This window comes from Temnothorax americanus, unplaced genomic scaffold (assembly GCF_048541705.1).
Source record: "Temnothorax americanus isolate GAGA-0224 unplaced genomic scaffold, ASM4854170v1 Scaffold13, whole genome shotgun sequence".
Classification (NCBI taxonomy): Eukaryota; Metazoa; Arthropoda; class Insecta; order Hymenoptera; family Formicidae; genus Temnothorax; species Temnothorax americanus.
Window position 1 is genome coordinate 844,567 of NW_027509264.1, and position 23,887 is coordinate 868,453.

The 23,887-nt window shown below is 43.7% G+C and overlaps 1 protein-coding gene across 1 annotated transcript in view; it reads right to left on the minus strand.

Annotated features, from left to right (window-relative positions):
* Positions 1–23,887, minus strand: part of Sema2a (Semaphorin 2a) — a 320,164-nt gene that overhangs the window by 177,120 nt on the left and 119,157 nt on the right. The gene's annotated exons all lie outside the window — the stretch shown is intronic.

A 23,887-nucleotide genomic window follows, 5' to 3' on the forward strand; every position in this document is an offset into this window, starting at 1 on the left:
TCTGACGCCCGTAAGTTGTTATTATCGTCATCGTTGTCGCGCTGGCGCGTCATATTTCTAATGGAAGAGAAATATACGTGTTACGCAAAACGTATCTATCGCTTTCCTCCGCGCGTAAAGGCGCCAACAAAGGGTTTTGCCCACTGCCGGCGATTCTTGTCTCAGGGGAGCGATTCAACGCGTAATTAATTTAGCGTGAGTTAATAGGGCAAAAAGGCGTGCCTACCAGTTGTAGTCCGAGTAACGTGAGCAACTTGGAGGAGACGAGACAGGAATATGCACTCTAAGCTTTCCACCAGGTAGCCGCTACTCGCATTATGAATCCCCGCATGCATTAAAGAGTAACCCAATTTCTCGAAATTATCGCTGTGCAATATTCCCGGGGTCAGACGGTTGGTTGACATACAAATGCATAAAGGAAGATGGTCAAAGTACGTGCTCGGTCGCATCTCGTATTTTTCGAGACAGTCGCTTCTAGGAAAGTACATTTTGCGAGAGCAGCAAGAAATTTCTCGAAAAATAAGTAAAATTAAATTAAATTAAAAATTCATAAGATAAATTCGCTTATATTACTCCTATACGATATACGATATATACAAGTCTACACTAAAAAAAAAATTGCTAGATTCAAGAAAATTAAATTTGAATCAAGAAAACCATTGTTTTGACTATTTGAAAGAAAATTATTTTCATAATTTGAAACATTATTTGTATTTTTAGAAAAAAAACATTTATTAATGTAGAAAAATTATTTCTTTAAAAAGTAAGTAAATGTTATTTATTAAACAAAAAGTATATATACTTCAATTAAATAACTAATATTTTAAACTATAAAACGCATTACAAAATAAAAGAAATTTTGTTTTTCAAATAAATATGCAAATGTTTAAAATAAATAAATCTTTTTTTTTTTTTTTTAATAAATCAAAAGGTTTGATTTTTCTACAGTAGTAATAAAAAAATATATTTTTAAACCAAAATACTGCTATTTTAAACAAAAAAAATTATTATTAAAGTTAAAAAAGTAATTTTTTGTTTTAAGTAAATTGTTAGTTGAATTAAATAAGCAATACATTTTATAAACTTTCAATAACAAAATATATTTTCAAATAAAAACTCATTTTTCGCTCTTCTTGCGCACAGCTTCTCTTTCTCCTTCCTTTTAATCACGACCAACTGAAAAACCAACTCTTGGCGATTGTGACTCTTCTCTCCATTAGAGATACACATATATATACGCGTCGCACTTTCAGCATACGATCTTTTTTCCCGTCGCATACCGCGTTCCCGTTTCGACTAACGACCGCCCTTGTTATCACGGGTATAGCGCTCGGGGCAATTAACCGTCGAACTGCTTCGCTAAGTGTAAAAATCCTAATGGCGTTTGCTCTTCAAACGCGGCCGGGCCGGACCCGTAACCGCTCGGACTCGCTCGCCCGCGGCCGACCGATTAGTCACTGCGACCGGAAACGAAATGGCGCTGCCAAATTGCTCGTGCCTATCACCGACCGCCGATTCTTTTGCGGAAGAGTCCGAGTGCGCGAGTGCGGCGTGTTGCACGTGCGGGCCCGGCTTCTCTGTGAATTTCGACGATGAAGCCAATTAGCCAGCGCGCCGGCCGAGTGTATTCAAGCACGAGAGTACTCTCGATTACCACCGTTAAATTAAACAAATTCCACGACGAGTGGTCATTTCTCTGCGTGGCCGTGTCGAGTTCACGAAAATAGATACGATCGCGTATATTCGAGTGAATGAACACTGTACCGTCGTAAAAAACTGTGTAGCGATGCATAAGAAAATAAATGATATTTCACTGTTGTTATACTTGCGTTCTTAATAGCGCATATTAACCTATCTCTTTTAATAATAATAAGCGGATAAAAACATTATTTTTATAACAAAATATATATTTTATATTTATATTGTAAAGCATCGTATCAATCTGCGTATCGTATCGCGCTCAAAAAAAAAATATTTACACGAAATATTTTTTTATCACGATGCCACGCTAGGCTCGAGCGGGTCAGCACGATTAATATAACGCGTGTATGCATTATTGCAATTATATTTTTCCGTGACGAACTTTATATTTTAAATTGATAGCACTGGCAAGCGCGTCACTGTAATCTTTGAAAATAGGTCAAAGTAAATATTAGTTGCTCCCTCCATTATACGAAGACTTTGTTAATTAGATGAACATGAAAAATATACGGCGACGATTTTGACAACAACAATTTAGCGACGAAATAGACGGAAATTATCATAAAAGAAAATTTCAAAGTGATGTACCTGCAATTTTAAAAGATTTCAAAAGAGAAAAATCAGCATTTTCATTCGATTCAGCGCTATTTACCATATTTGCAATTCAAAAAAAACGACATATCATAACTGTATATCATATAAATTGTACATTAAATTTGCTAGAGTCAATAAAAAATAAATTCACATTTATAAAATAAACGGTCTGAAATTTTATCCTTGATTTGCCGAACACGACACCGTAAAGTTTGCCGTACGAGTGAACTACCGTACGACCATTATCGTCGTTCCCGTCGTCTGTTATTTGGTTAATTAGACGGCAGTCTCCGACGCACCTAAACTAGGAAAGAGTGAAGTCAATTGTGAACGATGGATCGATTTCCAGGAAGCGTCGCGTTCGCACGCGAGACTGCCTATACGTCGCGTGACGGTGACGGCGAGGGGTATCGGGAGATGGCCGAGCCTCGGTAGGGTACTACCGACAATCAGTCGGGGTTAAAGTAACAACCCGGGCAGAAACGTCCGTCTCTCTCTCTCTCTTCCCCCCCCCCCCCCTCATTTGGCCGAGGACTTCGATCAAAAATTCTAGACTCGTATAACTGCTTTTATGGATGATAAAAACTGAGCAGCCGGCAAATAAAGTCACGCGACTGTTTGATTACTCCGTAGGCCGTTTCTCTGTCTCTGATGCAAGAGATAGAGAAATACAGCGCGAGTGTAGCGAGCGGAAATTTATTTCGCGCTCGGCGAAAAATTTCACTAGGTGTAAATATTACATTCTACAAATATACATAGTTGTGTCAAGGAAATGTAGGACAAATGCGTTAAACAAACGCGTACTTCAATGCAAACTTTACGAGACATATTTTATAATTTCTCTCGCGTGCAAATTTGCAACGCGAGTTTCTCATATCTTAAATTTCAACGACCTTTCGAAACGCGACATTTTAAAAACTATGCCAAGAAAGCTCGTGTTCTCTTTATCTGACAAGAAAGTTTTCTATTTCTATCGTTAACGGCAATTTTCATCATATTTCCATTTCACGTTCCCGCCAAATATCTTTTATCACCAACATGTAAAAAAATATTCAATCTCATCTAGAGCAGTATATACCAAAGTGCAAGCGGATTTATGCACGATGATCGGTAACGAGTGCCCTACGACAAGGCAAAACAAAGTAGCAGTAAATTATGGGACACGCAATGATACACGTGCACGTAATGAAGACTTATGGCGACTCGACCGCACCACCGAGGCATTTTCGTTCGCGATTCAACGGGAAAGACCACTCCTCCGTATCGCACGCTCGATGATACGTGCAAATTGATAGCAGCAAACGCCGCATTTGTGGTAAAAACTATAATGCCAACTAAAAAATGTTGCGTGAGATACGTGACAAATGGAATAAATCTAACTCGTGATCTCGTCGCGTTACTAAATAACTGTTTAAACCCAGATCATGATCGTGTCCGGTGACGCGAAGAGTAATATTCAATTACGTGGAATTACGTCTGTCAGAGCAAGCCTTCCCACAGGACTCGCGGAGCAACGCTCGTGAACGGGGATACACAACGGCAGGCTGTCGCGCTTATGGCGGGGCCCAGATAGCGGTCGGATATCCTAGATCGATATGAATCGCAGCCCACCCGGGACGTAAGGACGCCATTTAATTTCCGAGGGCGCGCATGCACCACCGGGAATTAATATAGATGGATATGAGTTATCTGCGATGCACGATGCCGCGCCAGGCATGCTGCTGACGTGTATGACTCTCCCGTGATGGGCATCACAAAGTCCTGGCAGGACATTCGACCGTGTAGGGCGATAGATATCAACCCGTTTTAACGTAACTGTCGAGCAAACGCTTTCGGATCTCTGAAACTGACACTGATGGCTTATCTCTCGTCGAACTGCTGTGACGTGTCGCCGCTAAAGTCCGCTGCCGATGAAGTCGACAGGTCCTCTACTAAGGGATCGCGAGACAGCAACCAATTTGCCCATGATTATCGATCCTTTCTTTTTTCCTTCGCCTCTTCCCAACGCGTCGGCTTAAAATTTTCAATATAATCTCCGCGTTCTGTATAGATTGGTCCACGACGACACATCGGCGATAATGGTTTCTGTATTTTTACCGTAACCTTTTCATAAACGTCAGTAGCGCATATATAACGCATTTAAAATAGATATCAGAGAAGAACGTTAATAGAATTCAAGTAAATTGAATGTGTGATTGTCCGAAATCTGTCTGACTAACATATTCTATTTTCAATTTTAAAAAACCTTTCTATTTCCGAACCATATATCTTATTAGACTAGATCTCTTGCCTCCCAACTGCATTATAATAAGACATTCATATCGAAGATCTTGTAATTTAATCATGTGTTTACGCCCCAGTGTGTTGCCAGTAACTCGAGAGAAACAAAATAGTGCAAATCTCAAATTACAATAACCAAAGAGAGAGAGAGAGAGAGAAAGAGAGAGAGAGAGAGAGAGGGAGGGAGAGAGAGGGAAAAAGCGATAGAGCAAGAGAGTATTCCGACTCAGGTTTGCTTGCTTCACATCTTTGATGCCCGCTGAAGTACGCAGATCGCAATATCGTCGAGGTCAATCTGCGGATCCTTGCCAACAGAAAGCAAATCAAATTCCTGGCAAAGCGTGCACGTGCCAATTAGAGTATGCCAATGTGAATCCCGCTTTGATCAATGCAACGAACACCTGAGTAATCTGCACCGTAATCGATTGCGCTCTGGGAGATTATTATCGACAAGTCCGCTATACATGTCACTCGCAAGACAGATAAATCTCCCTTAGACATTAATTGTTACACCAAATCGATACATTCAAAGTTTTGTGAGACAATGTTACAGGAATAAATTGCGCGATCTCTATAACAGAATATTCTAAATCTTCCGCGATTTATCAACTGTATGTTCATTTCTGTGATCTTAACTTCGAAAATATTGCCCGGCATTAATTAGATACGCCGGTAGATGAAGGGGCAAAAAGTTCGCAAGAAATTGACGCTACTGGCGACACGGAGGTCAATTCTTTTCTTATATGCTCGAGGGAAACGCTCGGAAAGAAAATTTTTCTTGTTTAATTTAGCTCTTGAGAGAACAAGTCAATTTACTTTCGCTACTGATTTCCAGCATAAAGCCGTGAATACGTCTGATTTATCTCGCAGAATACCTGTACTCGTTGAATATCGTCGAAATATTACCATCAAGTACGTGTGCGGTTCTTGTCTAATACTCACCACCTGCAACAAAGGAAATGCAAACATGAATAAATAGCGGCGAGGCAAAGAGATATCAGATTTGCTGTATATAACATGTTGCATATTACATGTTATACAATCGCGTGCTCGATGGTACGCAACGGTGCCTCTCAGAGAGAGAGGCGGCGTTTACACTATTGGGCAGATCACCTGCCTGGAAGGCTATACGTACGCTCTGCTAGTCTCCGTCAATCGATCGTCAAACGAATAAAGCAAGCGGGATTATCGCGTACCACTACTGATTCAGTCTCCACATACGCTTGAATGCATAGGATCGCACCGCGGACTCGATTTCACTCCGAGAAGAGCCATAGGGATTACGTATATTGTTCGCTCAAGAAAGGCGGAGGTATACCGTGACGATGAATCGCACGGAGATACGTGAGGAAAAGATACGGTCCCTTCCAGATACTCGCACAGTAGGCTGTCTGCCCTACAGGAGAACCCTTTCAGGTTTTAGGGTAGCAGAGTGCAAACATTTCTCCTCATTACCGCCATCAGTAACGTCTTGCCGTGCTTCTCGCTCGATCTCGCGCCAAAAAGCTCCGCCTTGTTTCCAAAATTAAACCGCGGCAATGGAGGTACGTGGCTCTTAACCGAGTACGGTGCCGAAAACCTGGCTACGTAGTAAACTCCCGTCTTTCAAAGCAATCTCTCACGCGGGTTTCCATAATAACAAAGACTGATTAACTTTTATCACTTGTTAATTTGCGCCGTCATATAGTGTGTGATATACTCAAACATCTTAGAAAAACCAGTGAAATGCATACACATATTAGTGTACGTATATTACCTGATGTATATGTATAAAATGTTAAGCAAGTCACGAAAGTAACTTGAAACATGTAAACATGTTATCAGGAAAATAAAATACAATTTCTCTATACAATTCTTTTTAAGATATACCTTAGCCTTAATCATAGCAAAAAATGCATTTGAAATATTTCGTAGTTTTCATCAAAGAACAACGTAATAACATTTTTTAAATATAAGTGATCTTATCGTTGCTGCTAAGAAGGAAAAAGCATTGCCGAGCCAAATGATAGAAGCAGAAAGTAAGGCAGAAAAAAGACAAATATATTTAGATTGAACGTGGAGAATGACAAGGTGTACGTACGAGAAAGACGGAGTCCTTTTTACAGTTTATTCTTTACGAGAGCCGAGGAGAGGAACGACAGAGTCGCAAGTGCTGCAGTCAATAGGGGACCCCGTCATTATTCCTCGCTAGGGTATTGAAAGGAGTGCGCGGTATATAAAGGCAGCAGCGAATGAATAATCATCGCGAGTGCTTGAAAGTAAAACAAACAGCTAACCGCGCTTGACTTGACAACTAAGTGGCCTATTTAACAAACAAACAAACAAGTAAACGGTCGAATACGTATAGCGACTGCATTGACGAGTCGGCTAAAAGCCGTCGCGTGTACTCACCTGATTAAGATTGCCCCCCCCCCCCCCACACTAACCGACTCCGCGCGCTGGTTTTATTGGTTTGGTGTTATTCAGAACAAGCATAACAAAGAGTGAATGCATGGCAGACGTTTCTCGCGTTAACTTTTTAAACAGCTTACTGATGTGGAAAGCGCATAAAATAGGGGACAATTGAATTAGATTGTGCGCAAAATTATTTAAATAAATTTGATACTTTGTGTTACATATTTTTTAAATAAATATCACGATTAAAACATTTTTCATAAAAATAAATTAAACATTCTACGGTCTTTGTGATTTTATTCTATTCTCTACATTAGTTTTTCGTGTTTTCAATTAAATAGAAAGAGCGGCACATACAGAAAGTGCGGATAACCGACGCTCAAAATCCCAAAACGGAAGAAGAAACAAAATGAAGAAAAAGAGAAAAAGAGAAAAAAAGAAAGAACGAGCGAACGAGAGCCGAAGAAAAGATGCGGAACAGTTTTATAGTTATAAAATTTTACGGGACACCTACATCGCATCTCCATTAGCGATGCCGTCTCGACTCACACACCTTATCCTCCTAATGCACATGAATACCGGCGCGCCGCGTTTCCCCCTTCGACTCCTGTAATCGACATAGCACGACGGGTACAAAAGAGGACAAAAGTTCGCGGCGAAGAGAAACGGAGAATTTATGTAGAAAAGAGCCAGTGGAGAAACGCAAGACCGCGTATCGACATTTTCACCCTTAAATGTAAGGGCGCATCGCGGTAGGGCATTACGCGACAGAAGAAGCGCGAGTGGAGTGCGGAATAATACTCGCAGAGGGACCTACTCGTACGGGTACGCAAGTTTGAAACGCTGCTCTCCGCTCGTACTATCCGATGGAGCGAGAGGGAAAGTGCAAAGGTCGCGCGCACGACGAGCGGGTACGAAGAGCGGAGGGGACGAAATAAAGAGCGAGACGATGGAGATAGAAAGAAACTGGTGGATGCTGAGGGCCGCGACCCGACCCGACTCCAAACGCGGCGGTTCCCCTTTGACATCATTTAGATAAAATACGGGGTCTCTTCCCTGCCTCCGATTACCCTCCCCTTTGCATCGCGATCTTCCCGACTGTCTGTGTTCGCCGTGCGGAATGTCGCGTAAAGCCTCGCGTTGGTGAGTATATATTCACCTAAACTTTCATCCCGGATATATTTATGAGTTTTCAGAAATCTTGAATAATCTCTACGTGCGAAACGACTCTAGACATATTTGATAAGAGTGGGCAAGCGCAATCCGCATTTAATGATGTTACGTAATAATATCTCATATAATATTTTAGAAGAATACATTTTTAAAACATTTTTTTTTCTTTTCTTCAATATATGAGAGTACGCGCGTTTGACATTCGTAAAAGCAGAGTTTCGATTCCCGAATACCGTGTGCCATTCTTCTATCCTCGGGCCAACAGAGCGATTGTAAAATTAATTCCTGCTGACAGCAGCAAGTCTCGACCAGACGGCATGGCGCTGCCGCATTTGCGGAGCCACCGAAAAGCAGGAGTAATCGGGATTGCTCGTGAAAGCGTTACTGGATTGTAACGTTAGGGGTGCAAGAAGGAAAACGTGATACCGAAGGGAGATGGCGGAGGAGGATTCGAGAGAAGTAAAGTTAGCGACACGTCCAAACTTATCTCCCCTCTGTTTAATTTAACGTAGCTTCGAGTTAGCCGTTAACGCGCCGACGACGAAACTCGGCCGACGGGCGTTCGTAATTCTGCGATCTGGATTTCCACCATCCTTCCACCTCCGGTGTTCTTCTTCTTCTTCTTCTTCTCTGCCCCCGAAACGGCGATGGAAACGGCGGCGGTGGCGCGGGTGGCGGCATCGCCGTCGTTGCCAACGATACGACCGTGCTCCGAGTAGAATCGCGTCTCGGTAATGCGATACATCGCAGCAATATCCTCCTGCAGTACTGCAACGAACCGTTTCGCGCCATTTAGCACCTAATTTGTAGCCAGGAGAAGTTCGCGCCGCCGCGCGATTCCACTCGAAACTTTTGGATGAAGGAGAACCGCGTACAGAGTACGAAACACAACGGACGGACCAAATGGGCGTCGCATCAAGCGAGGAGAATACTGTGAATAAAATTTTAATAAGTTATAATAAAGCGAAGAAAATCTATCAACGGATCACTACGGACAGCCTAATGATGGGAGAAGAATTTCGAGATATTAATCCTCAGCAAAATAACGAATGCAATAACAGCGAGAGAATTGTGATTTGAAGGTCCATCAGACGCGAAATCAAAAACTTGCACTTCAAAGCGAATAAAATAATGAGGATATATAATTATGTAGTCGGTAGAAAGACATACTACGGCATAGAATGGATGTCGCGAGTAGTTCCGCACTGCAAACATTTTTTTTCTCGTATAAGCCGTGACAGAGTATGAACACGGGAAAATGCAAACGACCGAAGCGTATCCGCTCCATTCCATTGGTTTCATCGCGGTGTACGGAAACGTGCCTACTCGACGTGCTACAACTGTTTCCATACTTCAACGACGTTGAAGTATCGCGCCTATAGATCGTTTCATCGGCGATTTTACAAACGTGTAAGCCGAAATCGTCCGATTAAAAAAAAAAAAAAAATGTACCGACGCCTATATCGGTTCGCGATATTGTACAATGCCGTGGGCGAAAGTGGGCTCGATAAATGTGTTCTCCCGTTTATTTTCTGTCCGAATGCACGTCGAACGACTAGATTTGAAATGTACACGGTGACTTTTGTTCTGATATCGCAAAACGTTTCATGTATTTCGCGTTGAGAACTTCATTGACATTACTGATTGGCTCACCCAGAATTTCCTTGAAATCTCTCGTAGTACCTTCGTGATATATAAACTTGAAAAAGAATCTTTTTCGTCTTATTGTTGCGACAAATAAGCTTCGGATATTTACAAACAGTTGAGTAATCAGATTTACTTTAGCTACAAATTCTTTTAGATTTTTTAAAGCTACAAATAAGTATATTTATCCCTGCTGCATGCTGAATGGTAGTAATCTTAAATCGTATTAGAGATTCTACGATAAGATACAGAATGGTGGCTACACAGAAACGTTATAAACTGTTATACAAAAATCACGATTTCCTTGCCAGCAAAGATATGCAGCACCTTCTCGTAAAAGCCGGTACCATGCAAGGGTGAGCGAATCAGGTCGAATAAAGAGGAGCGAAAGGGAACAGAAGTACGGTCTTAAGAAAACTCGCAATATTTACCCAACAGAAATCAGGCACGACGTAAAAATACAAATCGCCCTAATCATTATTTACTTTACTTTACAGAGCGTCGCGCCCTGCCGTCTGAAAAGGTTCCCCTGGCGCGTATATATCCCAACGGGAAAGAACTTTTCGGCTTCGGTGCACTCCAAACGTCGATCCGCCGGAAAACCGACGAGAGTCGAAGGACGGGCCGAAGGGACTGATTAAAGGCCTGTATCGATCGCGGCCAGGTAGACGAGCGTTAATTTCATTAGTACACCCGACTCCCATTCGGTCTCCGCGAAGAAATCTTAATCAATTAGCGCTCCAGCGCTGAGAGGGTGATCTGTTTGAGACAAAAATACCGACACTCTCTGGCAACTGGCACACTTTGCTCGATTCCAAAACTGTACTCTACATACATGTAAAGTATTAATTTTTTAACGACATAAATGAATAAATTTATCATGCCTTTTTTTGTACGTAGTTGTAAAAAATCAATATCTCCAGAAGAGAAGGATTCAATTAACGTTATTCTCGGCGTATCTGATAGCTCGCTGTCGACCAAGAATCTCTCGAAAACTCTCCACTTAATCTAAGAAAATCGTAAAGAGAGAAATCCCTTCGGTAATCGAACTTGAGTACGAAGACAGGAAGTTCGGGGAGGACGAAGAACAACAATCGCGAGATGGAGTCGCAGAAACGGAAGGAGAAACAAAGACGGTGAAAGAGAACGTGGGGTGCCGTCCGGAGAAAGAATGAAAAATAAGCCACGAGGGGTCGGGGACAAAACGGCTCATTGGCCACGCGTTCGCCTAACTACGTTACTCGTGGCAAGACCATTTCTCCTCGCTTCGGGTCAGCCCGGCCACTTCTGTCTCGAGTATTAGAAAGAGAGCGGGATTGCGGGCACTGCGGGCAGCAATCACGGAGTTATATATATATATATATGTGTGTGTGTGTGTGTGTGTGTGTGTGTGTGTGTGTGTGTGTGTGTGTGTGTGTGTGTGTGTGTGTGTGTGTGTGTGTGTGTGTGTGTGTGTGTAGGTGTGTGTGTGTGTGTGTGTGTGTGTGTGTGTGTGTGTGTGTGTGTGTGTGTGTGTGTGTGTGTGTGTGTGTGTGTGTGTGTGTGTGTGTGTGTGTGTGTGTGTGTGTGTGTGTGTGTGTGTGTGTGTGTGTGTGTGTGTGTGTGTGTGTGTGTGTGTGTGTGTGTGTGGAGAAAAGAAAACTGACGGCTTTGGTAGAAAAAAAGAGAGAAATATCCAAACGTTCCTTAGCCGCGGACCCAGGAAATTGAATAGTACCTGCGAAATTGAAAGAGGAAATTCGACGCGTTTCGAGCCGCTTTACCGTCTGCAGCACCGAATTTTAGCACCCGACCCTCGGCATCATGCTCCACCGACATCGACGTCGCCTTTGTTCGAGGCAAAGTCGACACCCGGTTTAAAAAAATTGACCGCGATCCGGTAAATAATGACGGCACTTGGAATGACGTATCGTCGCGCTATTGGCTTACCTCACAGGAAAGAAAGGAATCATGAAGTAAATTGCGCAACGATTGAGACGTATGAAACTTGTCGTTATAACATAGTAGTCACTTCACGATCATACATCTCTCAAGTGACGTTATAACGCGCATCTCCGAATTGCTAATTCTTTATAATTTTCAAATTAACTTAATATAACAAGACAAATGTTTGTAAGGTTTTCATTAACTTGTAATGCGTACACTCAGAGTTCGTATATATACAATTACGCACATAAATCATAATGAATTCGAATCTTGAAATCACTTACGATAAATATCCTGATAGAAACAATTCGCGAGAGAGAGACTCGCATTACCCTCAGCACATACGTATTTACTCTCACGATGTTATATATGTATAGGTATTACGTCCGCAATGGTTCGAGATAATCTAGCGGGGGCACGGTCCTGCTACCGATCTTTCTTTATCGGACATTAAGCAGAAATTCGCCCAGGAAATATATGCGGCTGGCTAAGAACACACGAACGTGGGCCAGGAAAGAGGACAACGGTCGTTTCGAGCAAAAAATGACGATAAAAAGGATGTATCGTTCGCGTAATCGTAACAAACGAGGGCAATTAACCGTGCCATGGACCTGCTGAGGCAGCGGTCGTACCCTGCAGACGGAGACGACAGTCTCCGTTCGCCGAAGGAAGCTGCGGCTTCCATCCGGAATAAGATCATTCCGTAGTTCTGATTACGTAGCCCCGTAGTCTCCGTCGGGAAGCCTCCGTTCTCTTGACCTAATCGCAATTAGCTACAGCCCGCGAGAATTATTCTCCACGGTGTTGGCGCACCGTGCGAGTTTCCAGGTGAAATCTGCTCGTCGCGCGGGCTTACCGCCGGACTCCGTAACGACCGGACAATTTATGTGATCGCCGCGAAATTGACTTCGCTACGTATAACGACCCTATCGATCAGTCGACGATCCAATTGCGAGAAAAATGATTAATCTGGCGGGCCGCGCGCGCTTGAATAGCCGATATGGGAGATTGATTTATCCTCGCAATGATGTTATGAGATCTGAGCGCAATTGCGGCAGTTCTCATGCCGATCGGACAGAACAATGAAAAAACGAATAAAAAATCATTAGATTGTCTTCCGCCTAGATTTTTTTCATGCTTTACATATAAAAAAATAAATATTTCATTCTACTGTTTGCAGCTGTAGCATAATGATAGTCGCAACTAGAAACGGCAAATAAACTGCAGTCGCGCGGGTGCGAGGTACCGCGAAAATTAACCAGTGGCCGAATCCCTCAACTTCATACAGAAAGTTCAAATGTCCGGCGCTCGGAATCGTATTTTATCTAAATGGGAGTATAATTAGTTGGAATAACGGAAGATGTAGCGGCGCCATTATGTAAACGGCGCAATAAATGTAAATCAGGCGGCCGCGGAAGCGGCAGTAACTCGCGCCTAAAAACACCGGCGCATCATTCGACTACATTATTATCCGTTGAAGTCGATGAGAGAACAAGCGAGAAAAGAGATAGCTCGGAAGAGGAATAAGTTGATTCAAATGAGTTATATAACGGCTGTGGTTTTAGAAAGAGAGAGTTCTTTAAAAATCTGTTTTCTCGACGGAATCGAGCAAAAAATTTACGAAACTTCCGTTTCGAATACAAAGGTACTCCATTATCGCTTTACATGCTAAATGACCGTAAATAATTTGAGTTTGAGATCTAAGTAGTTTTGCGATACTATTTTCCAATCGGGAAAATCATTAGCGAATCGAGAGGAACAAATTTGAGAGCGTGTTTACAAAGGATCTTTAACAGAGATTAAGCTTGTAACAGAAGCACAGAGCCGTTTGTAGACGGGTACTACCATAGGAAACGGATGGCACTCAGCAGGCGGCAACTCCAACTAGAAGAGGGGCGTGCCACCGTCGCAATCATAACTATCAAAACCAGAACTTGCCCCTACCCCCCTGCCACCGAGTGTCTTTCGATCTATTTCCGTTATACCACTCATCCCGTCGTTTGAGAGCGGTGGCAAGTTCTAGAACACCAATCTATCGAGTAGAAAGGCTAAAAGTAATAACGCTCGCTTCCGCATCCTTGTCGTTTGCATTCTTCATCGACAAACTTCTTCAATGGTGGATTCAATTATTCTTCACCAAAGTTCCCAACGTTCATTAAAAAGAAAAAATAATATTTGCCATAGAGCATTCTGAAATGAACGGATATTAGACGCTAAATTTATTATAGAATTTTCGAAGGCTGTTCAACTTTTATATCACTAATCATAATCTGCGAGTAAACCTCCCGTCATCTCCCGCTCGCTTCGACACGCTTCGTCGTCAGACACTATTTACCTAATCTTATTATACAAAGGAAATAATGCGTATACTGCAAAAAAATTATACGTGACCAATTTAATTGATTGTGCATGTAAAATCTAGGAGCCTGAGCTAGACGTCTAAACTCATTGCAGAAAATATTCTGAAAGTATAATATGTTTTGCGCGAAACGATGTAAATCTATAATCAAAATTTTTATAGTACGTTTCAAGTAAGATGTTGCGAGTCACGTAACGCACCGGAGACGTCAATTAAGGCGATTCACGGAAACATAGCCTGTCTTCCTCTTGCCTCCGCCACGTGATCCTCCGCTCGCAGAGATACTCAACCGTTTAGAACTTGAGGGACTCAAAGGAATCACTGTCGCAGAACGATCATCACGATGAGGAATGGCCAGTTTCTTTAGCCAGACACATTTCCAACTTTCTCCGTTCCGTGGATGAATCGCGTCGACGCGTCTAAAAAGACCGTGGTTGACATTCGTTTCTTTTATCACGCGGTGCATTATAAAGCGAAGAAAGGAAGACGGCCGCGAGGCAGGGAAGGCGAAGGATGACGAGAGCGATGCTCGCGAATTTCTGGCCTCGGTGCCAAGGCCGATCTCAACCCGGGTCTACAGCTCGGGGTGTGCTTTACATGGAGCACAATGCAATGGGCGTCGTTATGGCCGAGTAGCGTCATAAAGACTGGCGTCTCACTTGCCGCGCACAAAGCGCGCTATTTTGCCACCCTTCCCAACCTCCTCCTGGCATCCCCTGGCTACCCACTTTTTCCGTCCGTTTCGTCCGTGAGTTCGTGTGTCCTCTCGGTTTGCCGGAACCGTCGTCCTTTACATAACTCGCTCGCTCGCTTGCTCCGCCGCTTGTCTTCTTCCTCTTCTTTTCTCGCTTTGTCGGCAACGGACGGTCTCCGCGCGCCACTCTCGCGTCGTTAGCACACTTCTCTGGTTTGGATTCTTCGTCTCTTTAGCTTACTTCGGACCGCTTCCACGTTTCGTTCTGGCGTCACGCTCTGCTTCCTCTCGCGCGAACAAAGGTGCGAGATTTATTTAAACCGGTCCTCCATTTCTCTCATTTACCTATCGACTTTGGATACTCGGTCGTAGAAAATCCTCACGCAAATCCTTTAATTTCAATATAATGTACAAGCCACTGCAGAAATCTACAGAAAATTGACAATTGTAATATTTTATTCAAAAATAATTAATTTAACAAAATACTTAATTATTGAGATTACGTATCGGATTTCAATGAAATTTTCTTTTCCTTCTTTTTTACTCGCGATAAATATCTGACGACAGATGAATCAGAGCCTTGCAGAGACGATGTGTCGCGGATGCTCGGAGCGATCGATCCCCTGTAAATCTTCCACCCGCGACAAATCACTCCGTTAGCAAGTGGAGATCCATTAATCGCATTCCCGTTTGCTCTACCGCCGGTAAAAGCTTCGCCTCGCCGACCACTGGAAGCACAGAGAGGAAAAACCGGGGATGGGAGACGTGGGCAATCGCCGGCCATATACACTCCCCGGCTCGCTGCCTTTATGGGCCTAATATAAAGGAACGACCACGGTCAACTATCTGCCAACGGCTAGACAACGTTTCATGAACTTCCTGTGCGCGATAACATAACATAATCTTCTCTTTCGATCCTTCCCCTGACGACGTTCACCGGTCTTTTCTTACATTGTCGGATATTGTTACGTTTCTTCACAACTTCTTTCACGATTCATCCTATTTCCGATTGCTTCCAGTCCCCGTTACATTATCGCCTCGCCGTATTTCCAAAAATTAAATTTGCATTGCAAATTGACCCATCGTTATTATTCACGTGAGAAAAGAAACAAATCTTGCATATTTTGCACATTTACATTCGTGTTACGAAACTGTTGCTGAATTTACACGCAATTTTTCGCATCGCACTATCATACATGCATCCTGCACGTACTGTTCTTGCAAGATTTTCTTTCGCGTTTATTTCGTGCGAATGAGGGCAATTGTGCATCGCGATGCTCATCACGGAACGCTTTGCTTGCGTTGCTTCTTCTTGAAGATGCGCGCGTGCAATGTGAAGTTTACGAGAGAGATTTGTCTTCGTCGCCGCTTCCACCTCCCGTTTTCATATCCGAAACATTTTCCCTCCACCATCCAGCGAGATTAGACGCGCTGTACGTAGTAAATTACGAGTAATACAATTACATCGCGCAATTATGATAATTGCGAGCCGTCGCGTCGGCTAATTGCACAATTCCCGCCCATCCGCTCCTCATTTTGCCTTCTCTCGAACTCTTTGGGAGTCGCGAGCGCGAAATTCGAAATATAACGCCGCTGACGAACGAGGCCATTGCAGGTGCGTCACGATCCAATCAACACCCTTTCATGTACGAGACAGCAGCCACGCTGCGCGAACTTGTGAAATATGATATATTCGAGTGCCGGAATATCTATATAGAGTTTTGCGGCTCTCTACGAGATTTTGCCTTAAAAACCAGAACTAGAAAAAATATCATGAAATATCTCTCAATTCCTCCTAAAACTGGTGCCGATTTAATCGATTCGACAGAATAAGTATATAAACACGCGATATTTTTATTCATTCAGTAAAAGAAACACCGTTTAAAAATATGATTCGAGCGAGCTACGAAGGAAGGAAATAACGCTAAGAAATGCGCAAGATGACGTAGAGACGTCTGGAGCTTCGTCTGCAGTGACACGTTGTCAGACGATGCACATTGGTCCTTGCGTATGCAGTCGCGAATATGTATGTACATATGCATGCATTTATGCCGACAGGCGAGTCGGAGGTTTTTGAGCTTTGCCTATGCAGCCATGCCCCACTAGACAGAAGAGCGTCTAGTGTCAAGTGGCAAAGCGGAATGAAGGGACTCGACGAGGTCTGCACCGGCGGGAAGAAGGGTAGCGCAAGACCGAAGACGGTGATTGTCGTCGGAAGGATGGCAGAAGGGTAGCCTAGAAAGAGAAGGTGAGAAAGGAGGAAGGGGATGAGAGAGAGAGAGAGAGAGAAAGAGAGAGAGAGAAGGTAGAGAGGAGTAACGACGCCTTGTCGCATGCAGAATCGCGGCTCGATAATCGTGATAGAACGGCGCCATTACCGCGGCGCGCAAAACGTCGTCGTCGTCGTCATTCGAATATTTCCTTCCGCGTTCACCTCTTCGCTTTGCCATCTTCTCCCTCCCCTCCCTCTCTCTCTCTCTCTCTCTCTCTCTCTCTCTCTCCTTTTTTTAACGACACATTGAAATCACTTTGAGACGTCGACCGACTTCGCGACGTGCCGCGCGAGCACCCCTCTGCGTCCTTTTAACGCCACTCCCGGGCCGGAAGTGACAACCTCGATGACGGGTTTATGGCAACGCTCGGCTCGACCGAGAGCCCCAGTCCCGGACCGCTTTTAAAGCGTCGATCTTAATAAATGACAGAGGCGCGCAAGGAAAATCAAAGTGGAAGTTCCGCGACGACCCATGGACCTTCACCGGCGATTTCTCTTCGTTGCGGCGAATTGACATGGCGCGTGATGCACAAACTCGGACGGTCTTCTTCGCGACACTAATAACCGACGAAATGTTTAACTGGTCAGCAAAGTTTTGCGAAAAAAATATCAAATAGATTATGCGCGTGATCACGTAGGAAGCTCGAAATATATTCTCAATTCTGATTCGTCGCTGTAAATGTAGGACGGTCGGTGAATATCGAGATCAGTGAGAGAAATCCCTTTTCCGGCGATAGTAAGATTGAGAGAGGAACACACAGCTCTCTCAGAATGAAAGCGTATCTCCACGTCCCGTCGTCTCTCTTCGCGTTAATAGTATGCATTTATTCGGAGACGCAGAATTAGAGCAGGGATTGCGTCCGCAAGCGGAAGTGGGCGCATTCGCCGTTTGAAAATCGCTGGGCAAGGCGCTTTTGAATTATTCAATCTCGCGGCGATGGAAAAGCGTCACCTTCCACTACGGTCCCGGCCCTCTCATCCGTTGTGCCGCCTCAACGGTTCTCCTCTCGTGGAAACGATAAACCTAATATACCCGAGCCTAGCTTCGACGACGCTGCTTTAACTTTAACTCCCTTAACCTTCTTTCTTCTCCCGCACGACCACTCTGTGGCGAGCCAAATTTTACCGACATTATTTCCGTTTTCGTACGCTCGAAGTGCCGCGAAGAATATCAGTAGTTTATAGTATAATCTAACGATAAAATGTTAATGTATGCGATAAACGACATTCAAATTCTATATTTACAACACAATTCTGATTCAACAAACGGCAATTCAAGATAATTGTGTACCTATTCATCAATAAAAAATTATCATGTTCTTAGAGAATTTTGAAAAATATAGATTAAGATATATGCAATGGACACATATTTAAACATCAAATTAGGCATTGTATAACGTGCATTACATTTCCAAGCAACATATCACGATTGCAAATTTACGCATGGACACTCGGCGCTATTCTTCGTGCGAAAATAATCGGCACGATACTGTATAGCGGCAAATAGAATTCTCCTCGCGCAATTCCGTCCATAATTTCCGCGCTAATTCTTCCGCATACGGGAACTGGAGCTGCAACACGCAAGTAACCACGACCTGCAGCGCGCATCTACGTGGTCAAAAGCCGGTCAGATTCAATTACCAGGCAGTTTAATAATTCGCCGCAAGCCGAGTCACGTACCGTGCCGGAGACAAGAGTCGCCCCTTCCTCCGATTCGCCAAAGTTGCGAACTTGTTTTTGAGCTTGCCACTCGCATCGCTGCCGCAACTCTGCATCTCTCCCTTACCCCGACCACGACGACGCCGACGCCGCGTTCGCGGAAACTCAAGCCAAAATTTCCCATTTTCTACAGGCTCCGCGTGATTACTCGAGCAAACGTGCATGAAAAAAATTTACTTCTGCAATCCGCACACTATTTTGAAGCATTTACAAACAGAGAATTAACCGACGATGATGCTGTATTACTGCATTTTAGCTCCTTCTGTATAAATAAATATTTTCTTCAACGCATTATATATTGTTCTCTCTCCTTCATCTGCATTTCATCTATTTTCAAAACACTGTATTCCCAGGCACGCTAATAAACTCTGTTCAACTTAACTCAACTCCGATATCGGTAGTAGATTAACTGTAGCGCGTTTCGGGTATTCGGAGATCGGACGAACACATATACAGTTCGGACATATATTTCCGTCGACGTGAATTTCGTACGAGAACATATCGTTCTCGTAAGCTCGCCGAATTGAATGCGCACGCGACGAAAGCCATCGCGACGTGCGCGAGATAGTAACGTCGCGAATACGTCACGTATATACTCTTTGCATGTCGCGCGCGCGCGCGTGCGACGAGTCCCTCGAAACTCGCGAGCACCATCATCCTTATCCGGGTAGATATCTCGTCGTTAGAATCGGGGTATTTACGTATTTCCCCTCGGCGGACGCAAGAACGGATTCAGCTCCAGCGAAGCGTCGAACGTAAATCCTCGGCCGTTGAGAGAGGCGCGATGAAAAGTTACGAGCCGCGGAGCCGATAACATTGATACGTCAGCGAGTACGCGCTTACGAATTTTTTGCGGCTCACCAAAACGCGTATCTGTAACGGCAGATTTCCATTCCCCTCTCTGTGCGTCTCTCTCGCTCTCGCGTCCCCTCCTCATCGTATAATAATGCAGTTGTCGAGTTTTTGCTGCGCCTGTCGTCTCTGGAAAATGCACGACGCGCCACTCGGTGTGAGTGCGTCGCGCGCGCGGCAAAGGGAATATCAACGGATCCCATCTATGCGTGAAAAATGACAGCGATATATCAGAGGCACGGTCATTAATCATCGGCTTCGCGCTCGCGAGCGGTGTCGTCGCGACGCCGAGGAGGTCTTTCGGCGCCTGCCTATACCCGGCGAAATACGTTTCGCCGAGCCGCTAGTCGAAAACCCATCGTTCCGCAACGCTTGGCGAAATGGAGAAGCGTGAAACGCTATTCTAATCTAACAGGCAGCGATGGCGATCGAAATAAATATGAACAGATACAGACATTTATTTAAAGCAACGAGATTTATGCCGACCTCACTCGATTCGCGAAATAATATTGTCGTTGCACGATGCACCGCGCGCAACGCTATCCGATCATCCTCTTTTTCACTGATTTCGATTCATCGCTATGAGATTTTATAACAGTTAATTGGTATATCCTCGCGCAAAAATTTAAATACACAACGATTAAAACAGTACTCTAAATACTGGTCACTCCAGCATCGAGATACAAATGAAATCTCACGCCCTGATAAATTAAACAAAATACCGTGAACGACGCGTCGTTTAGCGCGAATTTGTTCAGTTTAATTAATCCCGGAGATATGCGAAACAGTCCTGCTACAATCCTCCCGCAATACAACAGTTTGCCGTCGCTGTTTGCAGTTGTGTCAATAGGATTCATATCTGAGCACATTACGATTCACCGTACGCGGAAACGGATTACGAACAGTGTGTGCGCGCGCGCTCTTCTTTTATATCGAATAACGGCGCGATAGAAAGGCTGAAAGAGAACAATACGCGGCATCGTAGTGGCGATACGTTTAGATATCCGTGAAAAAACATGGGATTGACAGAAAAGTGGAGAGTGTACGACAAACGAGCGAGGGAGAGAGGGTTTGCATCGACGGCTTTGTCCTATTGTGCCGTTATGTCATTAATGACAACGGTTTTTGCACGACGCGTCGACGTTCGCTCGCACGCGTGCATATTCGTCGCGAAACCGCATGAAATGCGTCGACCGCATGCACGCATGCACGCAACCACGCACGCATACACGCGTTGATGACAGCGCGTCCACGCGCGCCCAAGCAAGCGCGTTGATGTCATTATAAACGAGCGAGCGAATGGATCCGCACTCAATTTGTTTGATATTCTCGCCACGTATAATCGACGAACTCTTTCGCGCACCCCCTCCCCCCCCCGCCGTTCCAGCTACATCCACCAGCACGACACGCCACTTTGTCATCGTAATACGTCCTACCGGAACCCTCCGAGTGCCTCCGAAAAAAGCGGCTCTGTAAAAAGTGCGCGTCCTCAGCGTGGGAGTTTCCCGACAGGGATCTATCGAGGATGTGCTCCGGCACGGCCGGACCCGCTTGGCGAACGAGGTTTAAGCGCCAGGGGGTAACGATCGCCACTTAAATATCATGATTCGCCGTTTTCACCCTACTCGTACATAAGTATGATCTCTTCTGTCATCGTTTAACGACAATGCGTGTAAACCCATTGGAACTGAATTTAAGGGCGTGGGAACAGCTGTTTGTGAACGCCACGCGCGACGTTCGTGATTTTCCAAAAATTCTTTAACTGGAAACAGGATAATTCGCGTTTTTTAACTTTTTCTACACACAGATGTAGTTATATTATATTAAATTTATTTAACTATATATCTAATATTATTATATAATAACTATCCGGTATATTGAAATTACAACTGTTATTGTACTCCGATTAATTACGTATGAGTGATTATGCAAGAGAAGTGTAATTTAATAATGTGACATGACTATCATGGGAGAAAAAGTCATAAAATTCCGATGGATCCTGCAATCTTGAAGATGGCCACAATAATAATCTATACGCGACGTCGTCTCACATATTCCTCCCTTCAATGTCTTAACAAATGTAGGGAAGGTATACAAACGCAAGTCGACGAGGGGGAGTAAAGGGAGTAAATAAGGGGGTATCCCACTGTGCCTGGGCTCGATTTATCAGATGCCGGTCATGTAAACCGATTCTAGAGAGATAAAAGCCCGGCGTCCACCAGCCCGGCGTCGTTGCGGCGTTCGCGTGGACTCACGCATACCCGCGTGCACTTGTGCAGGTGCACGGCACCGACGCGTACCCCCGACGTCGTTGGTAACATGAAATGAATGATGATTCATGCCACACGCGAGCGATTTTACGTCGTGTTCCCGTATTCTTTACCGACGTAACGGGGGGTAAGTGGGGAATAATATGCCGTCATTTGGTCTTCGTGCAACAGGGAGCTAACTCCGCGGCCCAATCGATACACGTCGCCGTATGTCGCGTGTGTTATGCAGGTTTTTCTCGTTCTCACTCGCTCGCTGTTTACGCTTCCCTCAATATGCGTCTTCATCTTCCGAGCAAGAAATCGATCATTCGTTTGGAAAATTTAAAAAAGAAATTAATACACCTGAAATAATCTTTATACTGCACGACGAGTTCTTTTCGCAAAATACAAATTTTGTGTGGAGAAAAAAATATCTAGGCTAGAAAAAATCGATGAGAACTCTCGCTTCCGATGTCATAATACAAAGATCTAAAGCCATCAACGAGCAGTCTCGACTATTAATAAATTATAACCTTTAATAAATAACTGCTCGCGAAAATTCGCATCATTTAACGCTCGCAGTTATATTTCGAGCGACGCAATTTTAATGCACGCGGTACTATCGCGTTTGCCGTCGCAACAACGGAACATTAAATACCGCCAAACCGGTGAGCCCGTTGAATTAGCGTGCCAGGAGAATAACGTTTCTACACCACAATTTTGAATGCGGAAACGATTCCATCGTACTGCACGTAGCATTAACGTAGTCGTCAAACTATGCGATACAAAAAAATGCCGGATTACGGGCGATGCATCATAACATTTCCCGCAATGCGCTTTCCGTTTCTAATGTATGCGTCCGTAATGCACTATGAGAAATATTATGCCACAGTTCATTACGTGAAACTCTCGAGAAATATGACACCTTGAGAAATCGATCTTAGTTTTCTCATGCAGGAGTGCACCAACTAACGTCAACGTGATATGACATCTGAAAGAAAAACGCAAGATATTTGCGTTTACCCTCGACTAACCTAATGCTACGACCCCAAGAGGTTCATTACAAATAGACGATGCACTTCTCGCGATTACAAAGGTGTAGGCAGAGAGAGAGAAGGAGGGAGGGAGCTAGAGAAGGAGGAAGGAAAGAGGGAGAAAAAGAAAGAGAAAGAGAGAGAGAATGCAGAAGAAGAAATCGCATCAGAGCGAGGGATCGGATAATTCTACTTGCTTGATTTCCGTCTCTCAGAGAGATTCTGTTTCAAGAGATTAGGTAGAATCCACAATTTCAGAAGCAGGAAGCTGTAAATGTTTAATGTCATTCGTGAAACCGCATCCGTGAGTGCGTTTTTAACTAATCCTTTTTATGTCATCACGTATTAGAGAGTATCTCGCTTTTGTATGCATTCAAGGATGCAATATTAATTGCTGAGTACAATCAAGAGCTAATTAACGCGCACGAGAAAGGCTAAAATAATAGACGATTAATATCGTAAAAAATCCGTATCCGAAAAAAATTCGATCAGATCTGTCCACAGAAGGCTCCAAAATTATGGATATATAGGAATCACTTTAAATATCTGGATAAAGTCTTTTCGCTCGTCATCATATTTTTTCACAATTTTATTTGTGGTTAAAAATTAACAGTAAATTTTACCAGTTAAAAAGGTAATAATCACATTTTCACAGTTTATTTTTTTTTCCTACGTAGATTATTGCACATAGAAAATATTATATGTAATAAAATGCTATAACGAGAAAATCGATTAAATTAAAGGCTCGCTGCTATTATAAAGCAGAAGATTAAAAACCCACCCGACTCTTTTGCTGCTATTACCAGAGAGATGATCAAAAGAGAACATTCCGCCGACGTATGAGCTAACCTTAACGAACTTTCAAAATAATTACCCGTCGAGGATTAATTGTGTTCACTTTAACGAAGAGTATATCAATTTTATCCGGGAACTTCGTGCCAAAGGCCCGCGAAAAGTTTCAGGATCAAATAAAATTACGTTTTAATTGCATCAAGA